Here is a 16558-nt window from a genome sequence, read left to right as displayed (position 1 = left end):
TGTTTTGAATCTGCCCCAGGCATGTGTGGTTCAAGGGTCCTGGGGTCAGCCAGAGACCTTGGCTAAGTTTATGCACAGAATATGGAGCTTATCTGTTCTGCTTCTCTCCTTTCCAGGATTCTCCTGGCATTTTCAAGCGGCTGTACTTACCCTGAGTTCTGACATCTGGTTCTTCAGGCCAGAAAGGTGTAAGGTTTTCTATTGGAGTTTCAGCTGTCTTGTGCCATGCTGCAATGGTAATCTGGGCTCAGACTATAAGCTGTAAAAATGGAAATTCACCCCATGCCAGTCCTTTCTTCCCCATTTCAGCTCCCATCCAAAATCTGCCTGTTTTTTTTTTTTTAAGATTTTATTTATTTTTAGGTAATCTCTACACCCAACATGGGGCTCACACTCACAACTCTGAGACCAAGAGTCATGTGCTCCACCAACCAAGCTGGCCAGGGGCCCCTTGTTTTGTTTTTTACTCTCCAGAATCTCTAGGTTTCTTTCTTTTTCCTTTTATTTTTTTTCTCAGAGTTTGTAGTTGCTATCTTCAAGGAGGTTATGCTGTTAACAGCTTATACTACCACCCCGGAAGTGGAAATGCTTTCTAATTTTTGAGTAAAAGAAGACATTGGGGAATTTTCTCCTTGTTAAAAACATAATGTATGTGCATTTATAAATGATATGACATAGAGAAACACAAAGAAGAAAATAAAACTACCCATAATTTCATTTCTAAAAGACACTATTAACCTTTTGGTATATTTCCTTACATTTTTTCATATATAATATATATGTATATATTTTTTTAAGTAGGAGCACCTGGGTGGCTCAGTCAGTTAAGCATCTGCCTTCATCTTGGGTCAGATCCCAGGGTCTTGGGATCAAGCCCCATGTCAGGCTCTTTGCTCAGCAGGGACCCTGCTTCCCCCTCTCCCTCTGCCTGCCACTCTGCCTGCTTCTGCTCTCTCTCTCTCTGTCAAATAAATAAATAAAATCTTTAACTCATACACACACACACATATATATATATGTTTTTAAGTACGCTCCACACCCAACATGGGATATGAACTCATAACTGAGATCAAGAGTTGCATGCTCTACTGGCTGAGCCAGCCAGGTGCCCCATTTTTTCATATATATATATTTTTTATGTGTATATATCCAAATGTGTTTATATAACATATATATATATTTCTTATAACTAAAATAGTAATATACTATAGATGTATATATGTATGACAACCAGCTTCTCCCCCAACCCAATCTGGGCAATATATAATAAATACCAAAAAAGAGTTATTTTGGGCTTAAGAATAAAGGGTTGGCGAACGTAACTGAAGACTGATTGAAAAATGAGAGTTTTGGGGCGCCTGGGTGGCACAGTCGTTAAGCGTCTGCCTTCGGCTCAGGGCGTGATCCCAGCGTTCTGGGATCGAGCCCCACATCGGGCTCCTCCGCTAGGAGCCTGCTTCTTCCTCTCCCACTCCCCCTGCTTGTGTTCCCTCTCTCGCTGGCTGTCTCTGTCAAATAAATAAATAAGATCTTCAAAAAAAAAAAAAGAAAGAAAAACGAGAGTTTTGATCTACAAGGGGATAGTGGGAGGGGTTACCTTTGAGGGTAAGGTCCACAGAAGGGCCTCAGCACCATGCCCGTGCTGCCATGATTGAGTGGAGGGAACAGTGTCTCTTTCTCAGCCCTATGTACTTGGGGAGGAGCTGAGGATTGGGGATGGGACTGTGGTTTCTTCTGCGGACTCCCGGCTATTAACGACTGTGATGGAAGGAGTCCCGCCCTGGAGTCTGCGCAGGGGCTGAGGCAGGCCACAGAGATAGCTCTGCGGTACACTGGGCGTCACTGCAGCTTTTGGGTGGCCCTTGCAGCTGTACATCCTGACCAGTGCTAAGTGCACATGGACGACGTGAGGAGTGGGCACTGGGTTAGTGGAATGTAGTTATTATTTGCTGCACTGATTTGAGTTTTCTGGTGCGATCAACTCTAGCGGAGGGGATAACTTCTTTCAGAGTCAAATCACCTGATGAGGGGCACCTGGGTGGCCCAGTTGGTTAAGCGTCTGCCTTTGGCTCAGGTCATGATCTCATGGTCCTGGGATTGGGTCCCACATCGGGCTCCTTGCTCAGTGGGGAGCCTGCTTCTCCCTCTGCCTCTGCTGCTCCCGCTGCTTGTGCTCTCTCTCTGACAAATAAATACATAAAGTCTTAAGAAAAAAAAAAAGAAAGAAAGAAAATCACCTGATGAGAAGTCACCCCTTGTTCTCTCAAATCCGTCTCTCTTTGTGTAGGTTTGATCCGAGGTGTTGATTCACTACTCTTCCTTACGTACCCAACTTGTTCCAGTATGTTGAATCTTGGATTAGATCTTTAGACCTGGATCCTCCACCCAATTTTGTTAGCCACTAACTTTGAACTCAGTATGGACTAATCTGAGCCCATCACTCCCCTCCAGGGTTTACTCACCTTCTTGCCTTTCGTATTTTTGTTCAGGACACCTCCCCTACGTCACCCAGCTGCCAAGTGTCCTCACTGACGCCTCCTTCTCTTAGACCTCCGTCTTCCAGTCCGTGGCTATGTTTCCATGCCTTTGTTCCATGAAGAGGATCCACTAAAGGATTTTCGAGTAGAGGAGGAGGGTGCGAACAGATGTGGGTGTTAGTGGAGAGGACGAAGTGCGGGTGGAGAGGAGGAGACAGATGAAGAGCAGAGAGCCCCATCTGGAGAACAGCAACAGACCACGCAAGAGATGAAAGGCGTCCTCGAAATGGAGGAGAGGATTTCAAGAGACAACTTGTACGCGAAACACCTTCAAAGCCAGAAAAACTCTTAGAAAGTTGCAAAGATGACTACTATTGTTCAAGACACGCAATTTTTAAAGTAAACTTTTCAACGAAGTATAAGATATGCATAAGAAGCACACGAATGCTAAGCGTCAGCTTGATGAATTTTCAGTCTGAACACAGCTATGTGGCCATTACCCAGATCCAGAACTGGAGCGTTGCCGGCGTTGTAGAAGCACCAACCTCCCAGGTGCTCGCCCAGTCATGCGTTCCCCTGCAGGGGTGGTCACTAACCCGACAGCTAATGCCATAGAGGAATCATGCGTGTCTTCTAACTTTGTATGAATGGAATGCTGTAGTATTAGTCCCTTTGGTTTCTTTCGCACAACATTGTGAGATTTCTCCACGCGTTTTTAATAGAAATCGCTCTTTCCTTCTCAATGCCGTATCGTATTCTTTTGTTAACAGACATCTGTGTTGTGTCCATTAGGGAGCTACGATGAATAGTGTTGTGTGAATGCCCTTGTGTATATCTTTTTGGTACATGTATGTATACATTTATGTTGTGAATATACCTAAAAGTGAATCTGGCTTATTCATAGGATATATATCTCTCTCCATCTATCTACCTAGCTGTCATAGTGCCACATTGCTTTTCCAATGTGTTTGTACCAATTTATACTCTGCCTAGCAATGTAAGAGAGTTCAAGTTGTTCCAACACTTGGTATTATCTGTCTTTTTCAATATTAGCCATTCTGGTAGGTATGGCGACAGTGTCTTTTATCAGATGCAACTAAACAGAATCACTTTTATTTACTCTGAATTAACGGTGGGTCAAATTAAAGAGTGAGCCCGCCCTCAAGCAACTCTGAATCCAGTGGGAGGCTCACGGACATGTCAACAGACAATTGCAACATATAATATGTGCTGTTCTGAGGACTGACTTCTAGTAGAGGGAAGATAATGTGCCGGGTTAGTTCAGAGGAAGGACTGGTCTGTTCTTTCTACAGTATGGGGCACAGATTAGGGGGGCCTAGAGGGGGCAAGCAGACCAGTTAGGTGACTACTAAAATAGTGTGGGGGTGCTTGGCTGGCTTAGTCAGTCAGTAGAGCCTATGACTCTTGATCTTGGGGTCATGAGTTTGAGCCCCACGTTGGGCATAGAGTCTACTTAGAAAAATAAATAAAAATAAGTAAATTGGGAGGTGAATAAAGAACAGAGCCACTGGAATTGTTAAGCAGGTAGAATTGACATGACACGACTACCTGACTACTAAAATATGGACAGAGAGAATGGAATTATCAGACAGTGATATTAAGGAAGTAGAATGATCAGGTAAATATCCAATGTAATGTGCAAAATCAGGGAGTCATAAGTGGTGACTTCCAGGTTTTGGACCCAGGTGTCTGGTTGCTGTTGTTATCAATGAGAGAGGGAAAACAGGTAAAGGACCCAGTTGAGAGTGGGAGGTGGGAAAGATGTCTTTAATTTGGACAGGCAAAGTTTGAAAGGCCTATGGGATATCTAGGTGGAGCTGTCATTGGAAGGCATTTGGAAATACGGGCCTGGAGCTCATAAGAAAACGAGGGGAGAGAGTAGTGAGTATTATCGGAGAGAAATTTGGTGTTTTGGAGGTATTTGAACAATGGAAGTGCATGAGATCAATAGGGAGATTGTGAGCATCTTGGGACAGAGCCCTGTGGAACTCCACATTTAAAAGGCAAGTGAAAGAAGGTGAGTCCCCCAAATTGAAACTTAAGCATAATTATGGGGTGGGGGGTAAGCAGAGAGGGAAAGTTTGAAGACATAGGAAGTAGACATGATGAGCCACGTATCAAGGACTCAGAGCGGGAAGGGGTTGACATCAAGACACAGAGATGAGGTAGGACACCGCTTGCTGACACTGGAGGGAAATGAAGAAAGGACAGTTCTGGAAACACATACCTACAGATAACTCTGAAGACGGGGGAAGGAAGAAGAAAGTTCATATTCCATAGCATGTAGCTCTGTAGGACATTGGCAAGGCACCCTGTCAAGAGTGAGGGAAGCAGAGGCGGGGCTGGAGACCTGAAGAGTGATAAGTCTGGGATGCGTCATCGCCACCATCGTGGAGAATCGGAGGGCCAGATGACTACGGACGAAAATAAGATTGCAGAGTAGCATTGAAGGCTCTACCAAGGTCAGCTGCCAAGTAAGCCAAGCTTCCCCAAGGGAGGGAGGGAGAGCCATGGTAAAAACAAACAAGCAAGCAAATCACTCCCCCGGGGCCAACACCCTAGAAATCCACTTCATGTTGAACTTCTTGAGCCTTGCCTTTCTATAGAAGGGGTGTGAGGGAAAGTGCCTTTGGAGGGGGAGAATAAGGCAGACTGGAAGAATCCTTAATGTATCATAAATTGAATGATGAAAAGAGGAAATGAGTCCACCACCACCACCCCCCCGGTGGTCACATCTTCTTTCTCTCTTTTTCTAAATTAAGTCATCTCTACTCTCAACCTGGGGCTCGAACTCATGACCCCGAGACCAAGAGTTGCACATTCTACTGATTGAGCCAGCCGGGAGTCCCCCAGCTTCCTTCTTATAGCAAGTGGCTGGATTCCTTACCAGCCACATCCCTTTTTGCCCAGGCCAGCGGCAGAGCTCCCAGTTCTCTTAGTTAACATCTGGGGCACTTTTAGCAGTCAAGCCAGAATGCATTGCGCCAGCATTTGCCTCCACCTCCCATTTGCTTTTTGCTCTGGCTGGGATCTTCACCCAACCGTCGGGACATCCTGTTCTCGCATTTTAAGCCAGCCACTGGAAAAGGGAAGGCATCTTACAGACCATAGGTTACACTTGAGAAACAGGCCTAGAAGCATCATCTTTCCAATTAGATGGTGGGGCTGGGGGGAGATCTTGATCCAATGGGACCTCCAATGAAGATCTCGTTACAGCGTTAGCAAGTTTTTGGATGTTAACCAAAATCTGTCCATCAACTTGCAACTCCAGCAATTACAGCTTCCTCATGGGGATCTGACTCTAGATGGGACTACATTTCATCCAGGGAGAGCTATCTGGATGCAGGTGTAGGGGGAGATTTAAGTAGTTAACATTCGGGAGACACGCTGTGCGCTTTTTCAATGAAAGGTGTTTTGAGAAGAGTCTACTATTGTTAACTCATCTTTTTGAGACACTCCAGGAGTCAAAGTGCTTGTTTTCACACTAGTTGCAGGAAACAAAGGTGTTGGACTATACGGAGTTAATCCATTTCTGCAAAATGCCCAAGGAGCCAGCGTGAATTGGAAAGTGAGTGACAAAAGGGACCATCTGAAGATTCAAAGACCTCTCAGCACCAATTATGCCAAGAAATGCTAAGCAAATTAGCACTTTGGCTAATTAAAAAATAAATACTCAGTGAAAATGGCCCATCGCCCTGATAAATAGTCAATCTGTTTGAGTAGCATTTCCAGTGTTAATTGAGGTCTGGGTGACTCAGTGCCCCGGTGGCCAAAAATCAATCCCGGGAAAAAAAAATAAGGAGAAGGTACTCAGGGGCCAGGCCCCGGGGCCTGTGGCTTCTCACATCTGCACACAGCCCCCAGGCCAGCCTTTTAGAACACCAGATGTTTACGCTCCGCTTCCTGACCTCCCTTCCAAATGGCAGCTCTTGGAGCCCTGCTGAAGGGCTTTGCAGGCTGCCTGTTTGTGTGGAGCGCTGTGGGTTTGATTTTTGCCTGAAATGACTTCCTGACAGACTTGTTTCCCAAAATGACAATATTTCACTAGGAAATGGTTTTGAAAACAAGGACCAAGATGTGGATGTGGACTCCACGGTCCTCCGTGGGCCTGAGACCCCGACAGCGCCGTGGGCAGGTGGGCGGGGGAAGGGGTACGGAGTCCTCTGAACCACAGAAGAGCTGGAGTTTAAGGCAAGGTATTTTTTGGAGTCCCTAGGGAGCCGTGAGCCTGGGAGAATTCTGCCTTCCCCGGCACGGAAACCACGCCAAGGGTAACAAGAGCAGTAAACGAAAATGTGGAGCCTGGCAGCATGAGAGACTGAGTAAACCCATAATTCAGGCATTTGCAAAGTGGCTGGAGAACTCATCTTCTTGTCGGCCGAGCAGCCCCATGTAGGCGATGACATGCGGGTAATAAAGTGCCTGTCACTCCCACTTGTGCCAGGCCTTTGGTTCTGGATGCCACAAGGAAGAAAGGGCTGCTTGACTTCAGGACACGGACAGAGCAGATCACTTGGTGGAGAGGCCGGGCCCAGTGCTTTGCAGCGCCCCGGACAGCTAGCTGGGGTGTGGAGATGCTGGCTCGGCTGTGAACTAAGTGGTAGCTCCCCTCCAAGTCACATCCCTCCCCCCGCCCCCCCACACCCCCTCGGCTTTGGGGAAACCCCATCAGCCTGCTACTTTGTAGCCTCAAGTCAAAACAGGCCAGAAACCACTGGGCACCTGCTCTGTGCCCCGACAGGGTGCCAGGCCAGACACCAGAGGAGGACGGTGTCAGTGGGTTGTAGGCAGAAGAGAGCCACGCGAGACAATTCGAAGATGTGGTAAGGGAGCTAGACCCAAGCAGTGGACCCCACCATGGGAGGGCTCGCCTCTTTGTGGGGTCCTTCATGCAGGTGTGGGCAGGAACTGATCAGGGGACAGGGGGACGGCCTTTGGGGGGGGCATGGCAGCCAGCGGGGACACTGAGGCAGGAATGAGCAGAAACAGCGTGGGTGTCTGTGAGGAGGAGGTGAGGAAGGGTAACCGTTGGAGAGAAGCTGGTGAGTAAGGTGGGCTCAGGAAGGGTGTTCGGGGCCAGGGTGAGGATTCGGGAATATGCCCAGGGAATTCACAGGACCCCAGGAAGGCGGAGAGGTCGAGAAAGACGCATTTGTGGCACGGGCTGTAGCTCCGAGCGCCAGTGCTGGGGTCGGAGTGGTGGGGCAGAGGGACCGCAGGCCGGTGGCCCCTGGCTGGGTAGCGCCTCGCTCGGGACTGGCGGGGCCTGATGGAGCCACAGCACAGCCTACGGCGCGGCGCGGGCAGCGGCTTCAGAGTCGGCCGTGCCTGGGTTCGAACCCTCCATCCAGCACCTCTGAGCTGCCTAACCTGGGGTGAGAAACCGCACCTCATCTCCTTCTCCGTAAGTGGGGCGAATCCCCGAGCTCACCTCTTGGGGGAAGTGGAGTAGATGAAAGGAAATGTGTCCACAGCACCCAGGCGCCCCCCACCCCAGCAGTAGCCCCTCGTTTGTACTCAGCAGAAGAGGCTTCTGGGGAAAGAACCAACAGGACTCAGTACCAGGTAGGACTAGAGAAGGGAGGTGGGGCAGCCCTGGTGCTTTCCAGAGTTCCAGAGGAGGGGGGCGGGCAGGATCGAGGCCTGGGTGCCGGGGGCGGGGGGGAGGGGTTGCCGAGCCAAGTTCTAGTGTGGCCCGAGCTGCCGAGGGCCAGGGGAGCTAGTCACTCGTTTCCCATGTATATTCATCTTCGCCTGTGTTCCGGCTCCAAGAGGGCCTTGTTTAGAGAAAGGCTGCCGCAAAGCAGGAGAAGGTATATTTTAAAGTGACAGGTCTAAAAATACGGCGCTCTCCCTGCCCTGTCACAGCTGCAGATTCTCAATCCCGATCCTCACTGGGAGAAATAATAAAATGCATATGTTTATAATAAAAATCATATTTTCCCCTTCCTGTGATGTCTCCCAGTTGTAGGTTCCCATCCGTTTGCTGTTTTACCTATCATTTAACAAATGTATTTTAAGAAAAGTAATCTTTTCCACTGACATGTCCTATAAACGTCACATCTTCGGCTTTGGTTCTCATTGAGGAACGGAGATGCATGTTTTGAATATTTCAAAAATGCTTTTCACTCCATTCCCAGGCAAAGATTTTTAAATCTTTGGTTAGAGACAAAGCATACAGAGAATGCCCTACACAGTGATGTGGGTCCCTTGGGCTGGATTGTCAGGGGATGAGATGGGAATTGGGGCTCTGGGAGAATCTGCGACAATTGGTAGCTGAAATCCGGGCCTCAGTCCTCCGGTGGGTCATCCCCTAGGTGGGTTCAGGGCGAGGCATCCTGGAGAGTCAGAACTTGGGCCTTACAATGGTTGGGGTGGGTTAGACTCTGGGAGGTTTCTCGTGAAGGCACTTGAATGGGACCGTGGGAAGCAAAGCCAAGGAAGGACAGGTGGGTGGGTCAACAGGGCACAAAGGGCAGAAAAAGCACCCCTTTCCTTGGTCTGAGGGAGGAGGCCTGATCTGAGGGCACGTGGAGGGTAGCTGGCTTTGTCTGGAGATGTGATCCACGTATCGTTCTCGGGCTTAAATAAAATGTGTGTAAGGCACTTGGTACGGCACAAGCCCCACAGGAGGCTCTCCAGCGAGCAAGATAGGCCGGCTGTGGTTGAGGCCCCTGCCAACTGTGCTCGCAGTCCAGGCAGCACTCGGGTTGTGGGCTGGGAATGGGGAGGAGACATGGAAAAGGTATAGTAGGAGGCCGGACACAAAAAAGAATTGAGAAAGTCAAGCCAGGGAAAGCCAACAGGTTGGGTGAGAAGAATGTAGAAAGAGCTATGATTCAGAAGCAGGTAGGAGGCAAGGCCACCCTGGTCTGCTGGGTCATTTCGTGGGTTCATCCGTTCAGTCATCTTACAAAGACTTATTGAGCACCTACTATGTTCTAAGCACTGATAGAGGTGCTAGGAAAATAGAGGTGAACACAACCGAGAAGGACCCTTCTCCAGTAGAATTTACAGATTCATGGCGACAGGCAGCAGAGGAGACTGGGGTGGGCCAGTAGTATTGGAGGCCAGAGCTGGCCCCCCCGAACTGCGGAACCCACTGAATGGGAGCCCAGCACTTGTTCAGCTCAGTTGCGCCGGTTGTGATCTGTCCCGAATAGTGGGGCCAACCCCTACCCCACCCCAAACTTCTCGACAAATCTGGCTTTGCAAGGAGGCACAGGAGACATTGGACACAGAGGGATATTTCTGGAGAAAAGGGTAGGTTTCCCTGCCCCAACCTCCTGCAGAGAAGGAAGTCTAACTTTTGCCATCTCGAGACCCAAATATACTGGAGGAATGAAAGCTAAACTAGCTATGTGATAAGTGGTAATCACTATGGAGAGAAACAGAGCAGGGTAAAGGGAAAGGGAGCCTTGAGAAAAGAGTTGCAAATGTCCATACGGGGGCCAGGGAGTCATTTAAATAAGGTCCCATTTGAGTGGAGAACTGTAGGAGGAGAGGGGGCAAGCCATATGGATCTGGGGTGGGGGAGAGAATTTCAGAAAGAGGGCTTTAAAATAAGAGTTTGGGGGCGCCTGGGTGGCACAGCGGTTAAGCATCTGCCTTCAGCTCAGGGCGTGATCCCGGCGTTATGGGATCAAGCCCCACATCAGGCTCCTCTGCTATGAGCCTGCTTCTTCCTCTCCCACTCCCCCTGCTTGTGTTCCCTCTCTCGCTGGCTGTCTCTCTCTCTCTGTCGAATAAATAAATAAAAAATCTTTAAAAAAAAAAAATAAAATAAAATAAGAGTTTGCTTGGCATTTCCAAGAAACAATGTGGAAGTTGTGGCTGGGGTGGAATGCATGAGGGGGAAGCAGTATAAGAAGAGCCAATGGAAGGCCAGATCACCTACAGCCTCGTGGACCATGATTAGGACTTCGGCTTTGACTGCTAATCGAGTGGGGAGCCGCGGCAGGAGTGACATGGTCTGAGTACAGTTTAAGTGGATTGGTCTGGCCGCCATGTTTAGAATAGAGTATAGGAGAATAAAAGCAGAAGCATGGAGGGGGCCATTGCCATCATGCAGGACAGAGACAATGGTGGCTAGGGACAGGGTGGTGGAGATGAGAAGTGATCAGATTCTGGACATAGTTTGAAGGTGGAGCCAACAGTATTTACTGATGGATTGGATGTAGGGTTTGAGAGAAAATGAGGAGTCAAGAAGGACGCCCAGGTCTTTGATGTAACTGGAAGAACAGAGTTGCATTCAGAGAGCTTGAGAGGACCGTGGGTGGGTTTGAAGAAGGAGGCAGACTAAGATCAGGCGTTTGGGGTTTGGCATGGTAAGTTGGAGAATCTTATCCAACATCTACGTGGAGGAGCTGGGTAGACAGTTGGATATATGAGCTTGGAATTTATAGGAGAGGCCTTAGTGGACCTTTGGCCAAAGGAAGGGGTCCAGACAGCTACATGGAGGCAGGGCCCTAGCTAGTTTGGGTCTCTTCTCCTTCGCTTCTGTTCTCAGGGCCGGAGCTGGACCTGGAGGAGAGGATCCATCCTTCCTGAGTGAAATGGTGCTTCCTCCTCCCTTTGCCCTCCCCTTGGCCTGTCTTGGTCTGTCTGTCTTGCTCACATCCTGGTCTCCCTGTGCCGCTCTGACTCCTCAGAACTCCCGCACGCTAGGCCCCCTTCACGTGTACTTTTCCTTTAGGAGGCCCTCGGAGACAAGGAGCAGGCTGGACTCCAAAGCTGGGTGGAGGGTGGCTACAGTCAACCTGGAGCTCCCTCGGGGTCACTGGCTATTGGCATCACCTTCAGAAACAATTTGTAAGAATAAGGCGCTGGGGATATTGCAATGAGTGTGTTCTTTGAACCTTATGTACAACTGACATCTTCTTTGGAGGTAACGTTTCTCATGTTTGCAGAAAGGATTTTTTCCCCCTGTGATGCTGTGGTAACATGTAGAAGTCACGTAAGATAATGTGTAAATATTAGAGTCTTTCTTGGACATTTGCCTGTCTTCTCTTCTGATCTCGTATTTTCTATCATAGTGCTGTGAGGTCCCAGAGGGCACTCTCTGTTCTCAGCTATTCCTGATGCAGAGGGTCACTGGCTTTTCCACACCTGGAACCCCCCAGATGGCTTACCGCCATCATTTCTTAGCAACCCAACTTGTACCTACCTAGGGGTTGGAGAATAAGCTGCCGTTTCTCACAAATGCTCTCACCGTGTGGCTAGCAGCCAACCACGGGCAAAGTCAAGTTTGGGCGTCCTGGTGCACACAGAGATGCTCTCGTTATTAAGCAGAACGAGCCCCCTTCTTTCCTTGACAAGCAACACCATCCCTTAGCCCTGCTCTCATGAAGTGCATGCCGTGTTCACAGATACGCTCGGAGGAAGCATGGGATTATTGATTTTCTCATCAAGTCATTCTGACATAATTGCATAGAAACCTTATGGAGCTTTGGAGATCTTCTGTTTATGAGTCACAGAAATTAACTTTCTTTTCATAAGAGCTCTTTATAAAAAGAAAAAAAATAGAGCCAAATGCCTGTTCTTTGAACTTAAGTTGCCTTTCTGTGACTCGCTGAAACCTGAACCTGGACGTCTGTTAGTCTTAGCCTTGCTCTAGCTTTGAATTTCAGTTATTCAGCCTCTGTACCCGAGAGGTGGCCTGAAGCAAATGTCCCAACCTGGACCTCACCCATTTCTCAACTCGACCATTTTTCACCTTGTCCCCACTGCCTAGATAACTCCCAATGGGACTGTGGGGAATCCACATGTCTCTGGCACAAAGCGGCCATCCAGCGTTTTATAAAAACCTTTAGAGACCCTAGGTGTGGAGAAATTAGGATGCTTGCTGATACATGTAAATCAACTAAAAATAATATTCAACAAAAAATAGGTATGAGGAAACCCAACAAAGTTCTGGGTTTTCCACAATGACTCCTTCAATTCTATTTTTGAAACACCAAATCTCAAGTGATTTCAACTATTTTGGGGGGGGTACCTCACTTCATAGCGCTGAGCATGGGTTGAGTTTGTCTATTGGGTAAACCATTGTTGCCAATGAATGTTTTGTGACTGTGTTTAGCTCCAAAGGCAACTGAGGGTAAAATGTGTTCTTGGGATGTTGGTCATCACTTTATAATTTTAGGCCTCTTGGAACAACCTTTAAGAGATCTATTTTCTATTTAAAAGGGCTGGGCTTATGGCTCGGTTCCATTGTCACCCGGAGTAAGAAGGGTGTCACCCATCAGAGCTAAGACTCCAGGCAACTGTGATCATTGAGTGAGTCGGGAGAGAGGAAACATTCAAATTAGAGCTGGAGTTCCGAAGCAGGTGGATGGACTAGAGTAAAGACTCCCGGGGTGACACGTATGCATAAAGCAAGGGGGCAAAGCGCAGGGGGCCCAGATCAGGGACCATGCAAGCCTGGCGGTGAGGGTAAGCAGCGGGACTGAGAGCAGGTGGGCAGACAGGAGCCCTTCCTGAAACTGAAAAGGAGAAGGAAACAGCAGGGGGCGGGTGTTGCGGGGAGCTAGTTCCAGGGGACCACAGGGTAGGACGGGGAGAAGGTAGGAAGCCAGGCAAGCATTTGGCTCCACAAACACGAGACTCAAACTAGAAGACCTAGAGAATATAGAGCAAACGCCAGTTTTGTGCAGAAATGCGTTCCATTCCCTAGCATTGTAAGAACCGGTCCCAGGATGTGGGCCGCGTCACACAGGCACGCGCGAGTAGTTCAGTGGCGGAGTCGCCAGTAGTGACACTGGGGGGCTGGGAGACGAGCAGAAAAGGACACGGACTCCCGTGGTCTCATGAACCACATGGAAACAGACACGTTTCATCTGAGACACCGACGAGAATGAATGCGGTAGCTCTCATTTGTCCAGGTCCACCTTAGACCACGGGACAGTCCAGGGCCCGAGTGGCAGCCAGGTGCTAAACATGGTCATGAGACCCCCCTCCGGCAGTCGTGCTGGCCCCTCGGTACACGGCCTCGGCTCACGCGTAGGGAGCACGGCCTCCAGCGCTGTTCCCCACCCGGCCTCCTATCCAGATCTCCAACCCCTGGGTCCCGAGTGGTGCGGCTTCCTCTTTGGTGGCCACAGAATTTGGTGTCCTCTGCACTTCGGCTGTCTCACTGTATCTCCACACAAAGCTTTCTTGTGTGGCTCCTGAGATCAGGCAAGAGCCGGTCCCCCGAATGATCCCTGACAGCTCCGGACACCTTTGACTGGTGTCTCGTTTGGGCTGAATGATAGCTGTAACTTCTCAGCTTTGCAACCACCCCGCCCCGACCAAAGAACGGAGGGCAAGGTCCCTAGACACCGGACTGGAAGCACCCGAGGAACCTACGCTGGTTCGTGGACCTGAACTACTTCCTCCGACCGATGGGCAGCAGGGGTCCCAGACTCCCTGAGAGGCTTCTGCTGTCTGCTTCCCAGTGGCATTCTTGTTTGCCTGGTGTATACTCCTTCCTCTGTCTCTTTCTTTGGGAATTCTTAATCCAATTGACCCAGGGACTTGCTCATTAACCCCTCAGACCCTCTTCACCATAACAATTCACTTCATGGGGGTTAAAAAGAATACGTCTTTTTTCTGTTTTTTATTGTGATAAAAAAGCAACAATTTTAGCCATTAAGCATACAATGTGGTAGCATTAATTAATTATACAGTGTAAAACTAACACCACTATTATTTCCAAAATATTTTATCACCCCAAACAGAAGCTCTGTACCCATGAAGCACTAACTCCCCATCCCCCTGCTCCCGCCAGGCCCTGGTCACCCTCATCTATTTTCTGTCTCGATGAATTTGCCCATACTAGATATTTCATGCGAGCGGAATCATCCAAGCCTTTTCTGTCTGCCTTATATCATTTAGCACAATGTTTTTTTCTCCTAAAGATTATATTTATTTGTCAGAGAGAGAGAGAGAGCAAGAACCAGCACAAGCAGGGGGGAAGGGCAGAGGGAAAGGGAAAAGCAAGCTCCCCACTGACATGGGGCTCGATCCCAGGACCCCAGGATCATGACCTGAGCTGAAGGCAGATGCTTGACCAACTGAGCCACCCAGGCGCCCCATAGCACGATGTTTTCCAAGTTCATCCAAAGTTGTGGCATATGTAGGACCTTCATTTCTTTTTAAGGCTGAACAATGTCCCATTGTACGGGGTTTGTTTATGCGCTCACCTGTTGATGGGCACTTGGGTTGTTTCCACCTTCGTAAGTCATGATGCCGTGGGTCTGGGGGTACAGATACCTGTCTGAGTCCCTGTTTTTGATTCCTGGGGGCCATACGTAGCTGTGGCATCGTCAGAGCGGAGGATGAGGCTATGTTTCACATCTGAGGAGGCACCAAGCTGTTTTCCACAGAGGCAGTACCGTTTGACCTTCCCACGAGCAATATGTGAGGATTCTAATTTCTCCACCTCCGTGCCAACACTTACGACCCCTCCTTTTCTACTGTAGCCACCCTACTGGGTATGATGTGGTATCTCCTGTGGTTTTGAATCACATTTCCCTGATGACTCATGATGTCGAGCATCGTTTCATGTACTCATAAGCCGTTTGTGTATCTTCTTTGGAGAAATGTCTCTTCAAGTCCTTTGCCCATTTTAACTGGCATGTTTGTCTTTTTGTTTTTGAGTTATAGGGGTTCTTAGATCCTTCTGGAGGTTTAGAATTTATCAGATATATGATTTGCAAATCTTTCCTCCCATCTCTGGATTGTTTTTTCTCTCTCTTGATAGTGTTTGATGCACAAAAGTTTTCAATTTTGATGAGGTTCGATTTATTTATTTTTTTCTTTTGCTGCCTGTGATTTTGGTGCCATTTAAAAGAACCCTCTGTGATTACTTCTAAGAGTTTTGTAGTTTTGGCTCTTAAATTTGGGTCTCTGATCTATTTTATTTTTGTTGTATGTGATGTAAGGTAAGGGTCCACTTTATTCTTTTGCATGTGCAAGCCCAGTGTTTCCAGCACCATTGTTCAATAGACTATCCTTTCACCATTCAATGGTCTTGGCATCCTCATTACAAATTAATTGACTATATGGGTTGCCTGGATGGCTCAGTTGGTTAAGCATCTGTCTCTTGATTATGGCTCAAGTCATGATCTTGGGGTCATGGGATCGAGCCCCACGTCAGGCTCCCCACTCAGCAAGGAGTCGCTTGTCCCTCTCCCCTCTGCTCCTTGCTCTGTACGTACACACTCTCTCTCTCAAATACATAAATCAATCTTAAAAAGATCAATTGACTATAGATATGAGGGTTTATTTCCAGGCAAACATGATACTTCTATAGAACGGTCAGTAGAGAGAAAGCTAAACTCAAGGTATAGTTTGGAGGGGTTTTTCCCCAATTAAAAAGGACTATTTTGGATTGCTTACCTTTCCCTTTATTCCTCTTTAAAGAAAAACCCTTGGGGCACCTGGGTGGCTCAGTCAGTCAAGCGTCTGCCTTCAGCTCAGGTCATAAGCCCAGGGTCCCAGAATAGAGTCCCACATCGGGCTCCCTGCTCACCAGGGAGTCTGCTTCTCCCTCTGTCTGCTGCTCCCCCTGCTTGTGCTTTCTCTCTCTCTCTCTCTCAAATAAATAAATAAAAATCTTTTTTTTTAAAAGAGAGAAAAAAGAAAGATCCTTAGTTCATACTCTTATCTACTTACTTTTTTTTTTTAAGTAGGCTCCATGCCCAGTGTGGGGCTTGAACTCATGACCCCGAGATCAAGAATCACATGCTCCATGGGCTAAGCCAGCCAGGCACCTGGAGCAGTTTTTACGTTTATTTATTTATTTTTAAGGATGTATTTATTTATTTCGAAGACAGAATGCAGGAGTGTGTGGCAGGGAGAGGCAGAGGGAGAGGGAGAGAGAAACTCCAGCAGACTGTGTGCTGAGATTGGATCCTGAGGCGGGCCTCAATGCCACAACCCTGAGATCACGACCTGAGCAGAAACCAAGCGTTGGACACGCAACCGACTGTGCCCCCCAGCCACCCCGGTTTTCACATTAAAAAAAAATTTTAACCCAAAGAATGGGATAAAATATTTGCAAATCATATGTCTGAGAA

Source organism: Ursus americanus, chromosome X (assembly GCF_024610735.1).
Source record: "Ursus americanus isolate L20-20 chromosome X, mUrsAme1.1.p, whole genome shotgun sequence".
Taxonomy (NCBI): Eukaryota; Metazoa; Chordata; class Mammalia; order Carnivora; family Ursidae; genus Ursus; species Ursus americanus.
This window is presented reverse-complemented; position numbering follows the sequence as displayed.